We start from the raw sequence: 15,753 nt of genomic DNA on the forward strand, positions 1-15,753 counted from the left end.
TGAACACCAGGCCCTGAGTCCAGCGTTCTGTGAAATGCAATGACAGGCTAGTCTGTGTTTCCACAGACCTCCTCCCACAATCAAAGACTCTAAGGCATGAGTTTGCAACCATGTGTTCACATTGAACAGAAAATCTTTACACAGCATGTCAACATAGGTGGGCATATTTGATTCCGACTGATTTAGCCATCAAGTCTGATTAGAATGTGACTTTCCAAACAGTGTGAGCACAGCAGGAAGAGGTCTTGAAGTTAAATGAGCTGGTGACATTTTGTAAGGGCCAGGCAACCTTCAGAAAATCCTTTAAGATGTCTGAGTCTTAATTTCTTGTTCTGTACAATGAAGTTGAGAACTTGCCACATAGAGCTGTTGTGAGAATAAAATTTGTTGACATATTTACTATAGTGTCTTCTCATATTCTCAGAGGCTGGAGATTTCCTTGCCTTTGCCCCTTGGACCTTGGAGTGCTGCAGATCAATATTGATAAACAGGATGGCATAAATAAGGAGAATAAAGTCCAAATGCCATGGCTTGTTTTTAAGGCCCCCTGTGCTCTGACCTCCTCCAACAGTGTTACTTCCTCTCCTCTCACTGCCATTACTGAACTCCCATTTCAAGTTAGCAGCTTCTCTTAATGACAGGAATATGTTATATTCCTCAGGAGTTTAGAAATAGAGAAGAACTAAGTAATAACGTTTGGTAATGATATTGGTAGAGAAGAAGAATATAGACACAGCAGTCAAACAAACATGGGTTAAAACCCCAGCTCTGTGATATAGTTAGGCTTTGTGTCCCTACCCAGAACTCATCTTGAATTAGAATCCCCCTAATCCCCATGTGTCATGGAAGGGACCTGGTGGGAGGTAACTGAATCATGGGGGCAATTACTCTCATGCTGTTCTTGTGGTAATGAGTGAGTTCTCATGGGAACTGATGGTTTTCTAAGGGGTTCTTCCCCCTTCACTTGGCACTTCTTCCTGCCACCTTGTGAAGATGGTGCCTTGCTTCTCCTTCCCCTTATGTCATGATTGTAAGTTTCCTGAGGCCTCCCAAGCCATGCTGAACTATGAGTCAATTAAATTTATTTTCTTTATAAATTATCCCATCTCAGGCAGTTCTTTATAGCAGTGTGAATACAGACTAATACACTCTGCCATTTCCTAGCTGCAGGACCTATGACAAGTGGCTCAGTTGCTTTCGCACTGAGTGTCCAGGGCTGTAAAATGATGATAAATCCTACCTTACAGGAGCATAAAGCAAAGATAAGACCTACTTTACAGTGGCATTGTGAGAATGCAACACACTACCACAAACCAAGTGCCAGGCATAATGCATGGCTTACTGCAGCCATTCAGTAAATCGTAGCACAAATATTAGAATACCAGAATTCAGGAATCACTACATTATTGTCATTATATTTCTGAAGGGCAATGAAATTTGGCAGCATGGTTGGTGTGCTAATGCTGAAATCACCTGTTCTCAGAACATCTCTATTTGATTAGTCAAAGAAGTTATTTGTGCTTCAATTCACTCACCTGTAAAAACACCCGAAAGTACAAAAACAGTCACCTTCTTTGTCTCGGAAACCTGCTCATTTTAATTAACCTAAAAGGTTTCTAGCAATTCATGTTTGTAAAGCACTTTGACACGCTAAGAATAAGAGGCAATTTAAATGCAAAATTTTATTATAACAGCTTTTTAAAAAATAATTATTACTCAAGGGGCTCTCAAGCAAGAAGGAGCTCCTAGAATTCCACACCTCTTATCTAGGAGAAGGTGCCAGGTGGCTATTGAAGAGCCATGTCTCAAGTACTCCCTGAGAGTTCCTGGAACTCTGCTTCCTCAGCAAAAATAATGTGGGGCAGAGTCAAAATATATAATAAAAGGTAGTAAAAAGAGTGATAATATAAGTGTCTTCAAATACCAGCTAAATCTTGATTGCTGCTACATCTACAAATCAAATTTGAATTGCACTTCTGAGCTCTGTCAAAGAAAAAACAGAGCTAGGCAGTAGTTAAAGCGGTGAAAACAGACTCTATTCTGGATTATTGAAACAGGAGAAGAGATGCCTCAATATAAAACTGGGTTCAGTTTTGAATACAGCACAAGTAAGGGGAAATATATAACCAAGGAGCAGGAGAGGGATCAGGGGATGGAAAACAATTAAGAGAAAACATCAGAAGGAAAATGATTCCGGCAAAACCCACTGAACTGGATTCTTGCCAAAGACAGGCCAGGATGATCAGACATCACCTGGGGATGATGCCTGGCACAGCAGTCCCAACCAGACTCTGGCCCAGCCATTTAACAGTATGTAGCAAGGACTAAAACCAGGTTTCCTGGGGACTGCATTTTACTCCTCAACATCTCCTGTCTTTCAATGGGATGATCTTCTTGACCTAAAATTGCCATGGCAACCTTGTGGGTGGGGTGGAAGAGGTCACTATACAAACAGGTTATCAGTGACAGATGTGGCTTCTGTTCCGTAATTGGTACCTGAAAAAACAAGTGGGTCATCACATTAGCTTGACTCAGGACATCTCTCACCAGGCTATTAGCCTTTAGAAAACACAGAGCTCAATTAACTTTCATGGAAATTGGATTATTTCCTGCCCATTTGACGGCCTTCATTTATCCACTAGGAGCTGTACAAGACAAAGGATCTGGTGAGTACATCCCCGAAAATCTTTGAGGAGGCTCCAGCACAAAGATAATATTCTTCTAGGTTACAAAGAACCTGCATGTAAATTTCCAATTATCATTTCATAATGGCCCTGTGTGGTCAGTATGAGAGAATCATAGCACATAGGACAATAAATGAGGTTCAAGATTAAGCAACTAATCACATATGTCATTATTAGGTACGAGTTCAGACCTGCCTGATCCCAAATCCTATGCTCATTCCACTACACCATGTGACCTCAGTGGTTCTCGTGGATTACAAACACCAGACTCATCTTCAAACTCCAAGGTACAGCTTCACAGGCTGACCACATAACGTCAGAGGAGGACATGACCTAGGGGGAGGGAACATGTCAACCTGGGTTTCCCTTTGACTGGAGTAGTCAAGGGATACTCCAGTCTCTGTGAATGGGGATGATGCATTAACATTAACAAAAAGGGAAAGAACTTTCTACTGTAGTGCCAGAACTTTCCACTGTTACTGTGTGCCAGAAGCTCTCCCAGGTGCTTCACAGCTGCTCTCTAATTTAATCTTAACCCCCCTGCTTGGGATGTATTATTGTGTCTCATGTTACAACGAAAGACACTGGTGCTTAGAAAGTTTGATTGTCAAATGCTAAAATGTGAGCAGAAAAGGCAGACCTGAAATTTGGAACCAGTTCTTGGCTACAGTGCTTTGTAAACTTTGGCCAAGTGCTTTCCATCACTCCAGGCACTTCTAAGGTAATTCAATAGATAACTGAAGCAGTCATGGTTCCTGAGATGCCAACAATAATGCAGGCTTACCTGTGCAAGAAGGGACCCACTGGAGAGCTGGAGTGCAGGTGCGAGGATCATAGGGAAGACAGTGTGGTGAACCAGGCTAAGAACTAAGAGCTATCAGGGTGTTCTTGACAGTCTCATCAGTCAGAACTTGACAAGTTCACCAGGTTCCCACCACTGGGCTGCAGGAACTATAATGTTTTCTTCTGTGTTGACTCATCTTAGTTAAGACTTAAAGTTCCAGGTGAGAGATGCCTTCCTGGCCATATTTAGATAATCAGCCCAGCTTTTGGCTATGCTCTTGCAAACAAATGTCTCGGGAACCCTTAAGCCACCCGAGAAGAGGGCAGATTTCTGGGTTTACTTTCAACCAAGAGCACACATTCAAGAGGCAATTCATCTAGAGGAAAGTCTGGGTGCTATTAGGAGGGAGAAATGGGTGCAAGATAGTGACAAATATCTAGGACAAAAGTAAAATATGGTCTTTATATTTAACAGATAATATATATAAAGTCCAAAAAAGGTAAAATTAGAATTAGTTAAATATCTGTAACAATACACAGGAAATTATTGATGAACTGCATTGTCTAAATCATATCTTAACAAAATCATCATCACTGTCATCACCAAAATCATCATCATTGCTATCATTACAAGATAATATAAATCAGTTCCAGAGCCAGACCACAAACCTACGTTACTGGACATCTTACCCAATACTCTTTTGAGATGAGACATTTTAGAGGTGTCTCTCACAGAGTATAGATGGGAACCATCTTTAGAAAGGCAAGATCAATTTAAAATCTATCACATTTCTGAGATACATTCATACTGTAGGCTTCATCTAATAGATTGAAAAAGTGGCTATGATATTTTAGGACATGTAACTCAAGAGGTAGAGCCAATTTCCAGGCCCCTTGGTTTGGGTGGTAACTGAATATGCAGAAGTGAAACTGTGTGAGTTCCTGAGCCTTCTACCTTGCTATTTTGGAGTGTTTCTGCCACTACCTAACAAAGCCTATACTAGAATATTGAAAACAGACCTTAAAGAAAGAGAGGAACAGTTAGCACCTGCACCAAGACCCCACACATGTGAGTGAAGCCATCGTAGACCCTCCAGCCTCAGTGGAGGAAGTGCTCACTCTGGCAAGTGCTTTGGATGACCCAGTGGCTGCTGCATGTAGCTACAATGTTAATGATGAATACAAGGATGCTGGGATGGATGCTTTTTACAGCACTGGAGAGATAACAGAGGAAAATAACAAGATCTAGCCTTCAGACTGTCTACCAACTCAGCTCTGATGAGAGAACAAGTTTGTTTCTGGGGTAGCCCTAAAAGAATCTCTTATTTCATGTAATCACAGGCAAGATAAGGCTAAAAATCAGAACTAAAACTTTCTTAAACAGGTTGCAGAATTATGAGGAAAGGTGAATTCACACACCCAGCTAGTCTTTTCTGTGAGCTTTAGGACATCAGTTGGGAGGGAGTAGGACTTTGAAAGGGGGTGTTTCATTGGATTGAGATCAAACTGGGAATGTTTATCCATCAGCATCACTATTGTGTAAAGAACTCAATACATTGCCTTGAACACAGCCTGAAACACTATTTGCTTATTTTTTCAAACAATGCTTTCTCCAATTAGTACACACATTCCATGAGAGAAAGAACTTCTGTTTGTTTGCAGACTTCACTCACTACCTGAAACAATGCCTACAAGTATCGCCTACAAGTATGTTTTCTCCTTTTGTGACTTCCCTTCCAATTCTCTGCTTTCTGACATATAGATTCTCTGCTTTCTTACTTTTTTTCCTTAGGTTAGCTTGAGACCTTGATTCAAATCAGATCATAGGGGTGGACCTAGTACGCAAGGATATTTACCCTCAGCACTGTGAGAAGGGGGTGGTCTGAAGACTCAGAGAGTGCAGTCACTTATGACGGAGAATATGCTCTGCGAGGAAAGAGCAAAAAATAATCACGGAGCAAAAGAGAGAGAAATTTGGAAGGAAGGAGGAAATAAGGGGGAAAAATAGAAAAGTGCTGGGAAATCACATACACACAGAGTGATATGGATTGGAGTTGGTTGAATATTTTATATGTCAAGTTCTGTAAGTCCTTGTGCAGTAGGCAAAGGATGTAAAGGACCATTTTATTATCTCCTCCCTTGAATTTTACAAATGTTGGAAACGGAGGGTCTTAAACTATTACATAATCTGTCCAAGGTGTATGAAATAGAACTAGAATACAGCTTGTCTTAGCCTAGCATCTTCAATTTGGAAATTAAAAAAATTAATATGAAGAAGAATATGGGTATTACATTTAAAAAAAGCCTTGGCAGCTGAATATCTTTTTATAGGCACAATGTATATGTTTGGTTGTGCGTCTGTATTTCTGTGTTTACTATTTCATTTGTTCAACATGAAATATTTAATGAGCACCTATTACTATGTGTCAGGCACATACAACATCCTTTAAAATGAATGCTGTTTATCATCCTCTTTCAATGAGTTTCAAAATGTCAAGTGACAGGATGTAGCTAAGACTTAGGTTAGACCTCACAGAACTAGAGTTACTATTTTTTGCACTGTGTTGTCTCAACCTGACCTCTACCACCAAACACAAAGCAAAATAAAACCAAGCAAATAAAAACAGAAAGAAAGAGAGGAGGACAAAAACAATCGAAAACATTCTGGAGAGTAGCCAGGACGTTATGTCAGTCACTCCACAGAAAGCAGAATGTAAAAAGTAATAGATCTTCAATTCGCCAAGTCCCCTGAGTAATGAATTCCAAGCAAACCACATTGTATCAGAAAGCCGTGCGGTGCTGAGGAGTTCCCACTCCCAGGGGGAAGGACTGATGTGCTCTAGCTGTGTCTATAATTTGATAAGACAAGGACAGCAATGGAGTTTGGGAAATGGATCGATTTTAATGCAATGCCACTGACAAATCAGAAGGGACTACGTGATGGTTGTCAGGAGAACATGCCTGCACCTCCTCATCCCTCTATGCGAGGATGGCTTGTCTTTAATTAAGTTAGGGTATTACAGCCCCAGTGAGGCTGCTGCTACTGATGAGTCAGGACTCACCCTAAGGCTTGCATTAAATGGAATGTAAAGACCCCAATAGGTCCTATCTCAAGGCTGTATGTTTGTGGAGCTGTGTGCAGAGGAGAGAAATAGTCCATGATCCACCCTAATGCCAGGCCCTAAAAGCCTCGTTGCTCATCACATCTGGGTAAAGCAGATTTTATCAATGCCCCCAAATAAAATAGGAAATTAATGTTCCAGAAATAATAGATGATTGAGACAGAAATTGAAGCCTGGTCTATCCATTCAAATATTCTTTTCTTTTTCTCTTTTTCTTTCTTTTTACCAGATCCTGTGGCTTCCAAAGACATTCTCCATAAAGGAGCCAGAAAATATGATCTGCACTCACGAAGTCAGTATTAGATGGGGTCCACTTAAATACCTGGACCTTACACTATGAAGGACAAAAGCAGGAAACAAAAAGCAAACAAAAAAAGACATTTTTCAAAATCTTACATCAAACCTGAAAGGCTGAACTCACACAAATAAAACTGCTAATTAGTTAATCCAAGACATCTTTATTTTCCAAATCGTCATTCATCAAATTAATTCAGTCAGCAAGTATTTACTAAGCACTGACTAAGGGACAAGGGCTGTTCCCAGCACTGGGAATCAGAGAGCAAACCCATGACAGGAAGTATTGAACCCTCCTGTTGTGGAGACAACAATAACAGTAACAAAGAAATGTACTTTATGTCAGGTAAGACTCAGGTTATATGAAGACAAAGAAGGGTAAAAGGACAGAGTGCTGGGGAAGTTGTTTTGAATATCAGTGATCACAGAACATCCTCTGTATCATACGTGACCGTACTCTTTAGGGCTCCAAACCACCCTCTTCTCACAGGAAGTAGAAGATCCTTGTTTACTAGATCCTATGATCTAATTTGGCAAGCTGAATAGGCCTCAAGCTACTCTAAGGAAAAAAATAAGAAAGCAGAGAAGTCATATGGCAGAGAGCAGAGAAGGGATAGACAGGTCAGATTAAAAAAAGAAAAAGTACTTGGGGTAGGTGTCAGAATCGTTTGGGGAGGGTGTGATGGTTAATTTTCTAGGTCAACATGCCTGGGCTATGGGGTGCCCAGATATTTGGTCAAACTTTATTCCCAGTGTGTTGGGCAGGGGACTTTTGGATGAGATGCACATTTGCACTGGTGGACTGAGTAAAGCAGATTGCCCTCCCTAATGTAAGTGGGTCACATCAATCAGTTGAAGGCCCCAATAGAACAGAAAGACTGCCCCTTCCAAGTATAAGGGTGGACTCCTCCTGTCTGTCATTTTTTCCTTAGATTGCTTGAAACCTTGGTTCAGCTCACCAAATTAGACCATAAGAGTGGACCTAGTTAGCAAGGATCTTTTCCTTACTGTAAAAGCTGGAATATCACTTATTTCCAGCCTTTGGACTCAAACTAAAACATCGGCTCTTCCTGCATGTTGAGCCAGCCAGCACTTGGACTGGAGCTGCACCATCAGCTCTCCTGGGCTTCTGGCTCACCAATTGAAGATCTTGGGACTTCTCAGCCTCCATAATCACATGAACCAATCCCTGATCTCATATAATAATATCATGAAACTAACATATTATATTATGAAATATATTTCATAATCACACAAGCCTATATCTTTCTTCTGTTCCTCTGGAAAACCTAACACGGGAAAGAAAAAAAAAAAAAAAGCTAGGAATCTGAAAAAAAAAGTTCTTGGGAGATAGTAGCTGTTTCCATGGAGATTACTAAGAAGAGCAGAGGGAGAGAGAAAATCAGGATTTAAAAGATGATCTTCTATATTTTATGGGAACCCCTCTTTACACACTAATCTTCATTTGGGAGATCTTTTCTCAGGAGACTAAATACATATTTCAATCTCTTCCATTGTATTGCTGATACAGTCCAATTGTCATTTCTTTTAAACAATTATCTAATATGTTTACTATAAATAAACTGAGGCCACATCAGGCCCAGGTTTACTCACAATACAAAATTATCTAAGTAGCTGCTATCAGAGAAGCACCAGGGATACATGATGAAAAAGAACTTACAAATGGGTGTGAAAGGCATTCAAATGCTTCTCACATAAATAATTCATTCATTACAACTGTATTAAGTAGAATAAAAGACAAGCACAAGCTGCTAAGAGAGCTCGTGCTGGGGAAACTAACCTGCTCCAAAGTGCCATAAAGGGATTGAGGCCGGCCTGGATTACAGCTGAGATCCAAGGAGCAAGGAGGGAGAGAAATGAGTGTTTCAGAAAGAGGATCCCACAGAAGGAGGAAGGGCTCTGAGACAGGATGGAGCTCAGAGCTGTCAAATGGCTGAGGTGAGAGTGGTTGGACGTGGGGACGGGGGCAGTAGTGAAGCAGCAGCAGTAACCAATATGAAGGGGTGGTCGTCTAAGTGGAAACTTGGGGAGCAGTCAGGGGCCCACCACTCAGGGCCAAGACCAACTTTAGGATTCAAACCCTGCTGAGTGCATTGGAAGCCTGTAGAAGCTACAGAGGAATCCGCTCAGATTTCTTTTTCTAAGACTTCATGTTTTTCAAACAGTTTTAGGTTCATAGCAAAATTAAAAAGAAGGTACAGAGATTTCCCATAAACCCCCCATCCCCACACATCAGAACGTCCCCCATTATCAATATTTCTCACCAGAGTGGTGCATGTGTTACAACTGATGAACCTGCATTGATACATCATAATCCTCCAAAGTTCCAAGTTCACATTAGGATTCATTCTTGATTGAACTCTAGATGTTATACCTTCTATTGGTTCAATCCCTAGATATACATACATATTATATAATCTATGGGTTTGAAAAAATAGATAATGATGGCATCCAACATTACGGTATCATACAGAGTAGTTTCACTGCCCTAAAAATCCTGTGCTCTGCCTCTTCCTCCCTCTCTACCTGCTGACAACCACTAACATTTTTATTGTCTCCACAGTTTTTCTTTGCCCAGAATGTCAAGGAAAAGTTATGCCTTTTCAGGCTAGTATCTTTCACTTAGCAATATGCATTTAAGTTTCCTCCATGTCTTTTCATGGCTTGACAGCTCATTTCTTTTCAGCCCTGAATATGTCGTTGTCTGGATGCTGCACAGTTTATTTATCTATTTAACTACTGAAGGACATCTTGATTGCTTCCAAGTTTTGGCAGTTATGAATAAAACTGCTATAAACATACATGTGCAGGTTTTTGTGTGGATATATGTTCTCAACTCCTTTGGGTAAATACTGAGGAGCACAATTGTTGGATTGCCTGGTAAGAGTATGCTTAGTTTTGTAAGGAATGGTCAAACTGTCTTCCACAGGGATTATATCATTTTGCATTCCCACCAGCCATGAATGAGAGTTCCTATTTTTTTTTTCCATCCTTTCCAGCATTTAGTGGTGTTGATGTTCTGGATTTTGGTCATTCTAATAGATGTGTGGTGGTATCTCATTGCTGTTTTCATTTACGTTTATCTGATGAACTATGATGTGGAGCATCTTTTCATAAGGTTACTTGTCATCTGTACATCTTCTTTGGTGAAGTGTCTGTTATAATTTTTGGCTCACTTTGTAATCTGGTTGGTTACATTCTTATTGTTGAGTTTTATGGTCTTTGGGATGCCAAAGATCCTTCTCTTTCCTTACTCAGCAAGGGCTCATTAGCAGTTGACTCAGGATCTGTCAATCAGTCATCTCCTATCCTGAAGGAATGATGCAATAATGCAAACATTTGTTGAGTGCTGTCTGTGTCCTAGACACTGTGCTAAACTATGTGAATTATCTAATTTACGCCTCACCTGATAAAGTTGGTACTATTATTATCTCAACTGCAGAAACAATAAAACTGAGGCCTATAAAGTTTAAGTAATTTGACAATTATCACTAAACTAATATACGACATGCTGTGATCCAAATCCAGGCAGTCTGGCCCCAGGGTCTGCTGTCTGGACCAACACATTCTACTGCTTTTAAAAAATGGCTACAGACTAGCACACAGGCCCTGCTCATCCAACGGGATAGCCTTGACTAATTATAAACCCTGCCCCTTAGCCTCAGAGGTCCCTGCAGCTTCTGCTCAGTTCTGAACTAAATTTCTACCATGTTACTAATTCAGCAATTCCCTCATATTCTTTCAAACCATTCCCATTTTGTTGAAGATGATCGAGTTGCATTCTTGTTTGCTACCAAGAACCTTGACTGACACACTTCTTGTTGCATATGCCATGTTGCTATTAGGGTAAAAGTTATTGAAATGGTTCTTGGATTTTAACAAACAGCAATTACTTGGACAGCAAAAAGATACTTGAAGAAATCCTAAAAATGAGAAGGTCTTCAAGGATGAAAAGGAAGCAACAGTAGCTATACATGCTGAGTACAGATGTCCTATGAGTCACCTGGGGACATTCAGAGTAAGGGGACAACCCCTACAGCAGAATTTCCTATGAACAAGCTTGAATGGTGAAAAATCACAGGGAACCAAATGAACATAGAGGTTTGAGGTGTTCAGTACAAGGGCAACTAACTCTTTCGTCAACTGGAATAAAGAGTTTGCTATGAGCATGTTTACTAATCTTTGAATGACTCCTCTTTTCTTTCACTACAGGTGTGCTCCTCTAAAGCCAGGGAATCTGTACTATTCAGCAGTCTACCCCCAGCATCCCCAACAGTGCCTGACACAGATAAATGTCCACAAATATTTGGTAAAAAGATGGACTTACGGATGGATGGGTGAACAAATGAATGGGTAAATACAGGAATGAGAGATGTTTCGAGACATTTTGGTACAGTCTGTGAGATTTAACATATTAGAAAAATGATGGCTGATGGCACAGCCCATATTTTCTCCTTCATTCTTTTTCACCTTACCCATAATTTATATAATTGATATAAGTTGCATTTAAATGCAGACAAAATAAAAAAATATCACTTTGTAGGCATAAAAGTCACAAAACAATATTAATTTTATTATACTATGCCCCACAATTTCTTATTTCATCCACCCAATCTTTTTTCTTTTCTTTTTTTCTTTTTTTTTTTTCTTTTTTTTTTTGAGATGGAGTCTTGCTCTGTTACTCAGGCTGGAATGCAGTGGTGTGATCTCGGCTCACTGCAACCTCCACCTCCAAGGCTCAAGCAATCCTCCCACCTCAGTCTCTCAAGTAGCTGAGATGGGACACTACACCCGGCTACTTTTTGTAGTTTTAGTAGAGACAGGGTTTCACCATGTTGGCCAGACTGGTCTCGAACTCCTGACCTCAGGTGACCCACCCACTTCAGCCTTCCAAAGTGCTGGGATTACAGGCGTGACCACCGTGCCTGGCCCCAATCCGCTTTTCAAAGTGGAGGTGACCACAGTCTACAGATAAAGAGTAGGACTGAGAGGCCCAGGAAAAACAAAAGTGTCCACATCAAGACACAGAGAAGTGGCGCTCGCTCCAGCTTCTACATAGACATCCTTCTGTGTCTTTTCCATGTCACTACACTGTATTAATTGTCTACACTGGTTAACAAATTACCTAGATACTTGGCAATTATAAACAATTACCACTTATGAACTCACAGTTTCTGTGGACACGGGATTCAGAAGTGGCTTAGCTGGATCCTCTAGTCTAGAGTCTCTCATTAAGTTGCAGTCAAAATGTCAGTTAGGGCTACTGTCATCTCAAGGCTCGACTGGGGCTGGAGAATCCATGCTCAGAATGTTCATTCCTCTGTCTGGCAAGGTGGTGCTGGTTGGTGGCAGGTGCCTTAGTTTTCCTGCGCACCCATCCATGAGACTGCCTAGGTGTCCTCATGGCATGACAGTTGGTTTGGCCAGAGCAAATGATCCAAGAGAAGAAGGAGAAAGCTACGTCTCCTGTGAGCTACCCGTGGAAGTTCAGCTCTGTCATCTCCACAATGTCCTAGGAGTTATGTGGGTTAAGGTGGGAGAAGACTAGTAGCTCATGAATAGAATACAATATCAGAAACTGGGGATCATGGAGGGGCATCTCAGCACCTGGACAGCACTCAGAAGTTAAAAATGAGTTTCAGGAAAGATGCAAGACCGAAAGCCAAGGCACTCTCAGGCCTGCTGTCATTATCTCTGTAACATCATTGCCTACTATGGGGACATCAGCTTTTTTGTCCACTTTCAGAAATCCCACTTGTGAAAAGTTCACATTACAAACAGATGCTCATTTTGGAGGAGTGCTGATAGGTTATCAATATATATCCCATATGTAAAATACCTATTATTTATACAAGAATATTTACTGTAGGCACTCTAACAAATTCCTGCCCCTGCCTTCTCTCACTTAGGTCCAAGTGACAAAAAATAAAAAGAGGCAAAATGACTATCACTATCTTCATGATGTAAGAGAAGTATATGCCCATTCCCTGCTGGTCCCAGACTCCCTCACCTCCACAAACAAAAAGAAGCTTTCTCTTGCAGCTGGAACTAGCAGAATGCTGTAGATCAGCCCAAAAAATAAGCAGAAGCCAGGGTACCACATACAGTTAAGGGTCAGGGTCCAGAGTCCAGGTCACTCCATAGAATCAGCAGGGCCCATATTGCTGTTCTTGGCCCCCTTTTTAGAAACAGTAGAAGATAGTTGTCCAGAGAGCAGGTCTTGGAGCCAGGCTGCCCAGGTTCAAATCTCAGCACCCTACATGTTATTTTTGTGACATTTTCCAAGTTCCTTAAACTTGATGGACCTCAGCTTCAGTACCTATATAGTGAAGATAATAATACTACTGACTCCATCAGGTGAGGGCAGATTAAATTACGTAATCCTCATAAAGTAAAAGGATCCTTGCTATGCTTTTGCCAAACTTACTCTCTCCTTATTTCACTAAAGAAAAATCTGACTCTTGGGGAGAGTGTGTGGTTTTCCCCAAGGTAATATAGATAGTCGAGCTACGCCTGCAACTCACGCACTGACTCCCAGAACCGGCGTGGGTCACTGAGTTAGTCCAGACCAGATGCAGGAGAGGAGAATACGGCAGGTAGAAAGGAAGGTAATTGCACAAAAACTCCCTTTAATTCCACTGCTTTTAAAATTTAAAAAAAAAAAAAAAGAGTAATTTTGAAAATGCCTTTTGAAAAGCAGCCTAAGTGTTTAAGCCACGGACTTGGCCAAGGTTCTCTTCAAAGGCCAATTCTCCAGGCCAGAAAACGGGATCAGGTACACGTGAAGTGGATGACTGGAACACAGCCATGTTTCAGTGACCCATTTTCTCCTTCATTCGTCAAATGGAAAATGACTGCCCTAGATGCCTCCCTTAAGTGATGGCTTTTGAGGGATATTAGAGTCTTAGTGCCACTGGCAGAGGTTACAAAATAACTGTCATATCCCAGCATCTTCTCCTGGAAAGAACCTGGGAGTTTAGCTATTTGAACCGCCTACTAAACAGAGGAAGAAACGGAGGCCAAACATATTCTAATATTGTCTTGATACTGCGGAGTAAATAACTGCAGAACCAGGGCTAGTACTAAAGCCTCACTCTGCACTCTTTCTTCCCCCATCACTCAGGTCTTAATTTAAAAGTCGACGAGCGGGGCAGGATTCTGTAAACATAGATTTGTTTCCGTCCATCTGGAGGAGTCTCACTTTCATGCTATTGTGGCTTCACACACAGAGAGCTCCACTAAATTTAGAATCAGAAGGGATGGAAACAATTAACTACTACGGACCTACTGTGCACCAGGCATCTGTTCCTTGTCTCATGCACAGCCTATGTTGCCCACAATGCTGCAGACTCCACGAGAACAAGAACTCTGTCCACAGTTTCTCACCTTCGTGTCACTATCCCTCAGCCCAGGGCATGGCATGTAGTAGACATTCAATAAACATATTGAGTCAATGTTCTCACTTAAATCGTAAGATAACAGATGAGCACTGAATTATAAATTAGGGAACTTAGCTGAAATTGGTTGAAAGATGTGTTCAAGCCAATCAGAGTGTAAATGTGGGAACTGAGTGTAATTTTGTGACCTTCAGAAAGAGGAAGTCCTTGGGGGATCTATTTTAATGTAAAAGTAAGATGGCTTCAAATCCAACAAATATAGTGTTGCTGGCATTTAGGACCTTTCAAAGTACTCTGGAGGTTAAATGTGTCTCCAAGCAGTTACACTAGCTCTGCCTGTTTACTCAGCAAATTCTCTTTCATCACAGATAGGAGAAATGTAAACTGCAGTGGGACCTTGGGCTGCACAATTGTCATAGATTTCAAAGTCACTAAAGTCCAAATGAACCAGGGTTTCATATTCTTCACATTCCAAGTACTTGGTCTGACAGCATCTCTTAAGATTCTAGCCAACAACGCAAAATGAAGCATAATATAGATGACATAATAATAAACGATAACAATGTCTTAATAATTATAAAGTGCCAGACATCATTCTGAGAACTTTCCATGTATTACCTAATCTGATCCTTAAAACAAACCTAAGATGTAGGTTTTTATTATTACCATAATAACCCCCATTGTATAGAAGAGACAACTGAGGAAGAAATAAATATCTAGGCCTGAGAGATCAACTGCTTCTACATTCTGGCCCTGTTCTTTCTTGTCTAGCATTATTCTCCTTGTGAATGGATGGGTAGGTGGGTATGTGGGCAGATGGATGAATAGATGGATGGGTGAATAATAGGATGGGAAGAGATGGGAATCAGCAAGGGGTCCATCACCGCTATGTTGGTACGGTTTCTAAGTGCCTGACTTCACACATAATTCATGCTGTAGACAGCTATTGCAGTGGCTGAGTCCTACTGGATTGGTTTGGAAGGCCAGGAATGGTGGTTATGTGTACAGGCTCTGAAATCAGATCTACACCCTCCATATGCCAGATCCAGACCTACAAGCTGTCTGCCTTTGTGTATGACTTTTCAGAGCCTCAATTTCTGTCTCTATAAATGGGAAAAATAAATTATCTACTCAGAAGTGTACGTGAGGACCGAATGTAATGTCAGCACATAGTAGGTGGTCAGTACATGTGTTGAAAGACTGAGTGAACAAGTCACCAACATATCACTGGCAGCCCACAAGGATTCAACAGGTCTCCCTTATGTTATGGTTTGAACGACACGATCACCCAAACACAACAAAACTGTGAAAATCCCCAGATTTATACTTTAAATCCTCACAAATATCATTGGGTATATAGCCGAAGTATTTTGGCTTCACCGACATTGAAGTCATCAAAATGAACTAAGAGCTAATTGCAATTTACAAAGTCAGGTAATCTTCCTAATCCTT

At 40.9% G+C, this 15,753-nt stretch overlaps 1 long non-coding RNA gene across 1 annotated transcript in view; it reads right to left on the reverse strand.

Moving 5' to 3' along the window:
• Positions 1-367: 367 nt before the first annotated feature.
• The window catches only part of LOC105554951, a 36,859-nt gene continuing 21,473 nt past the window's right edge, over positions 368-15,753 (reverse strand). The window contains exon 2 of the long non-coding RNA XR_001008409.1: positions 368-5,302. This is a non-coding gene — a long non-coding RNA (uncharacterized LOC105554951). The remainder of the gene's footprint in view (positions 5,303-15,753) is intronic.

The sequence above is a fragment of the Mandrillus leucophaeus genome, unplaced genomic scaffold, assembly GCF_000951045.1.
Source record: "Mandrillus leucophaeus isolate KB7577 unplaced genomic scaffold, Mleu.le_1.0 Scaffold667, whole genome shotgun sequence".
In the NCBI taxonomy this organism is placed as follows: Eukaryota; Metazoa; Chordata; class Mammalia; order Primates; family Cercopithecidae; genus Mandrillus; species Mandrillus leucophaeus.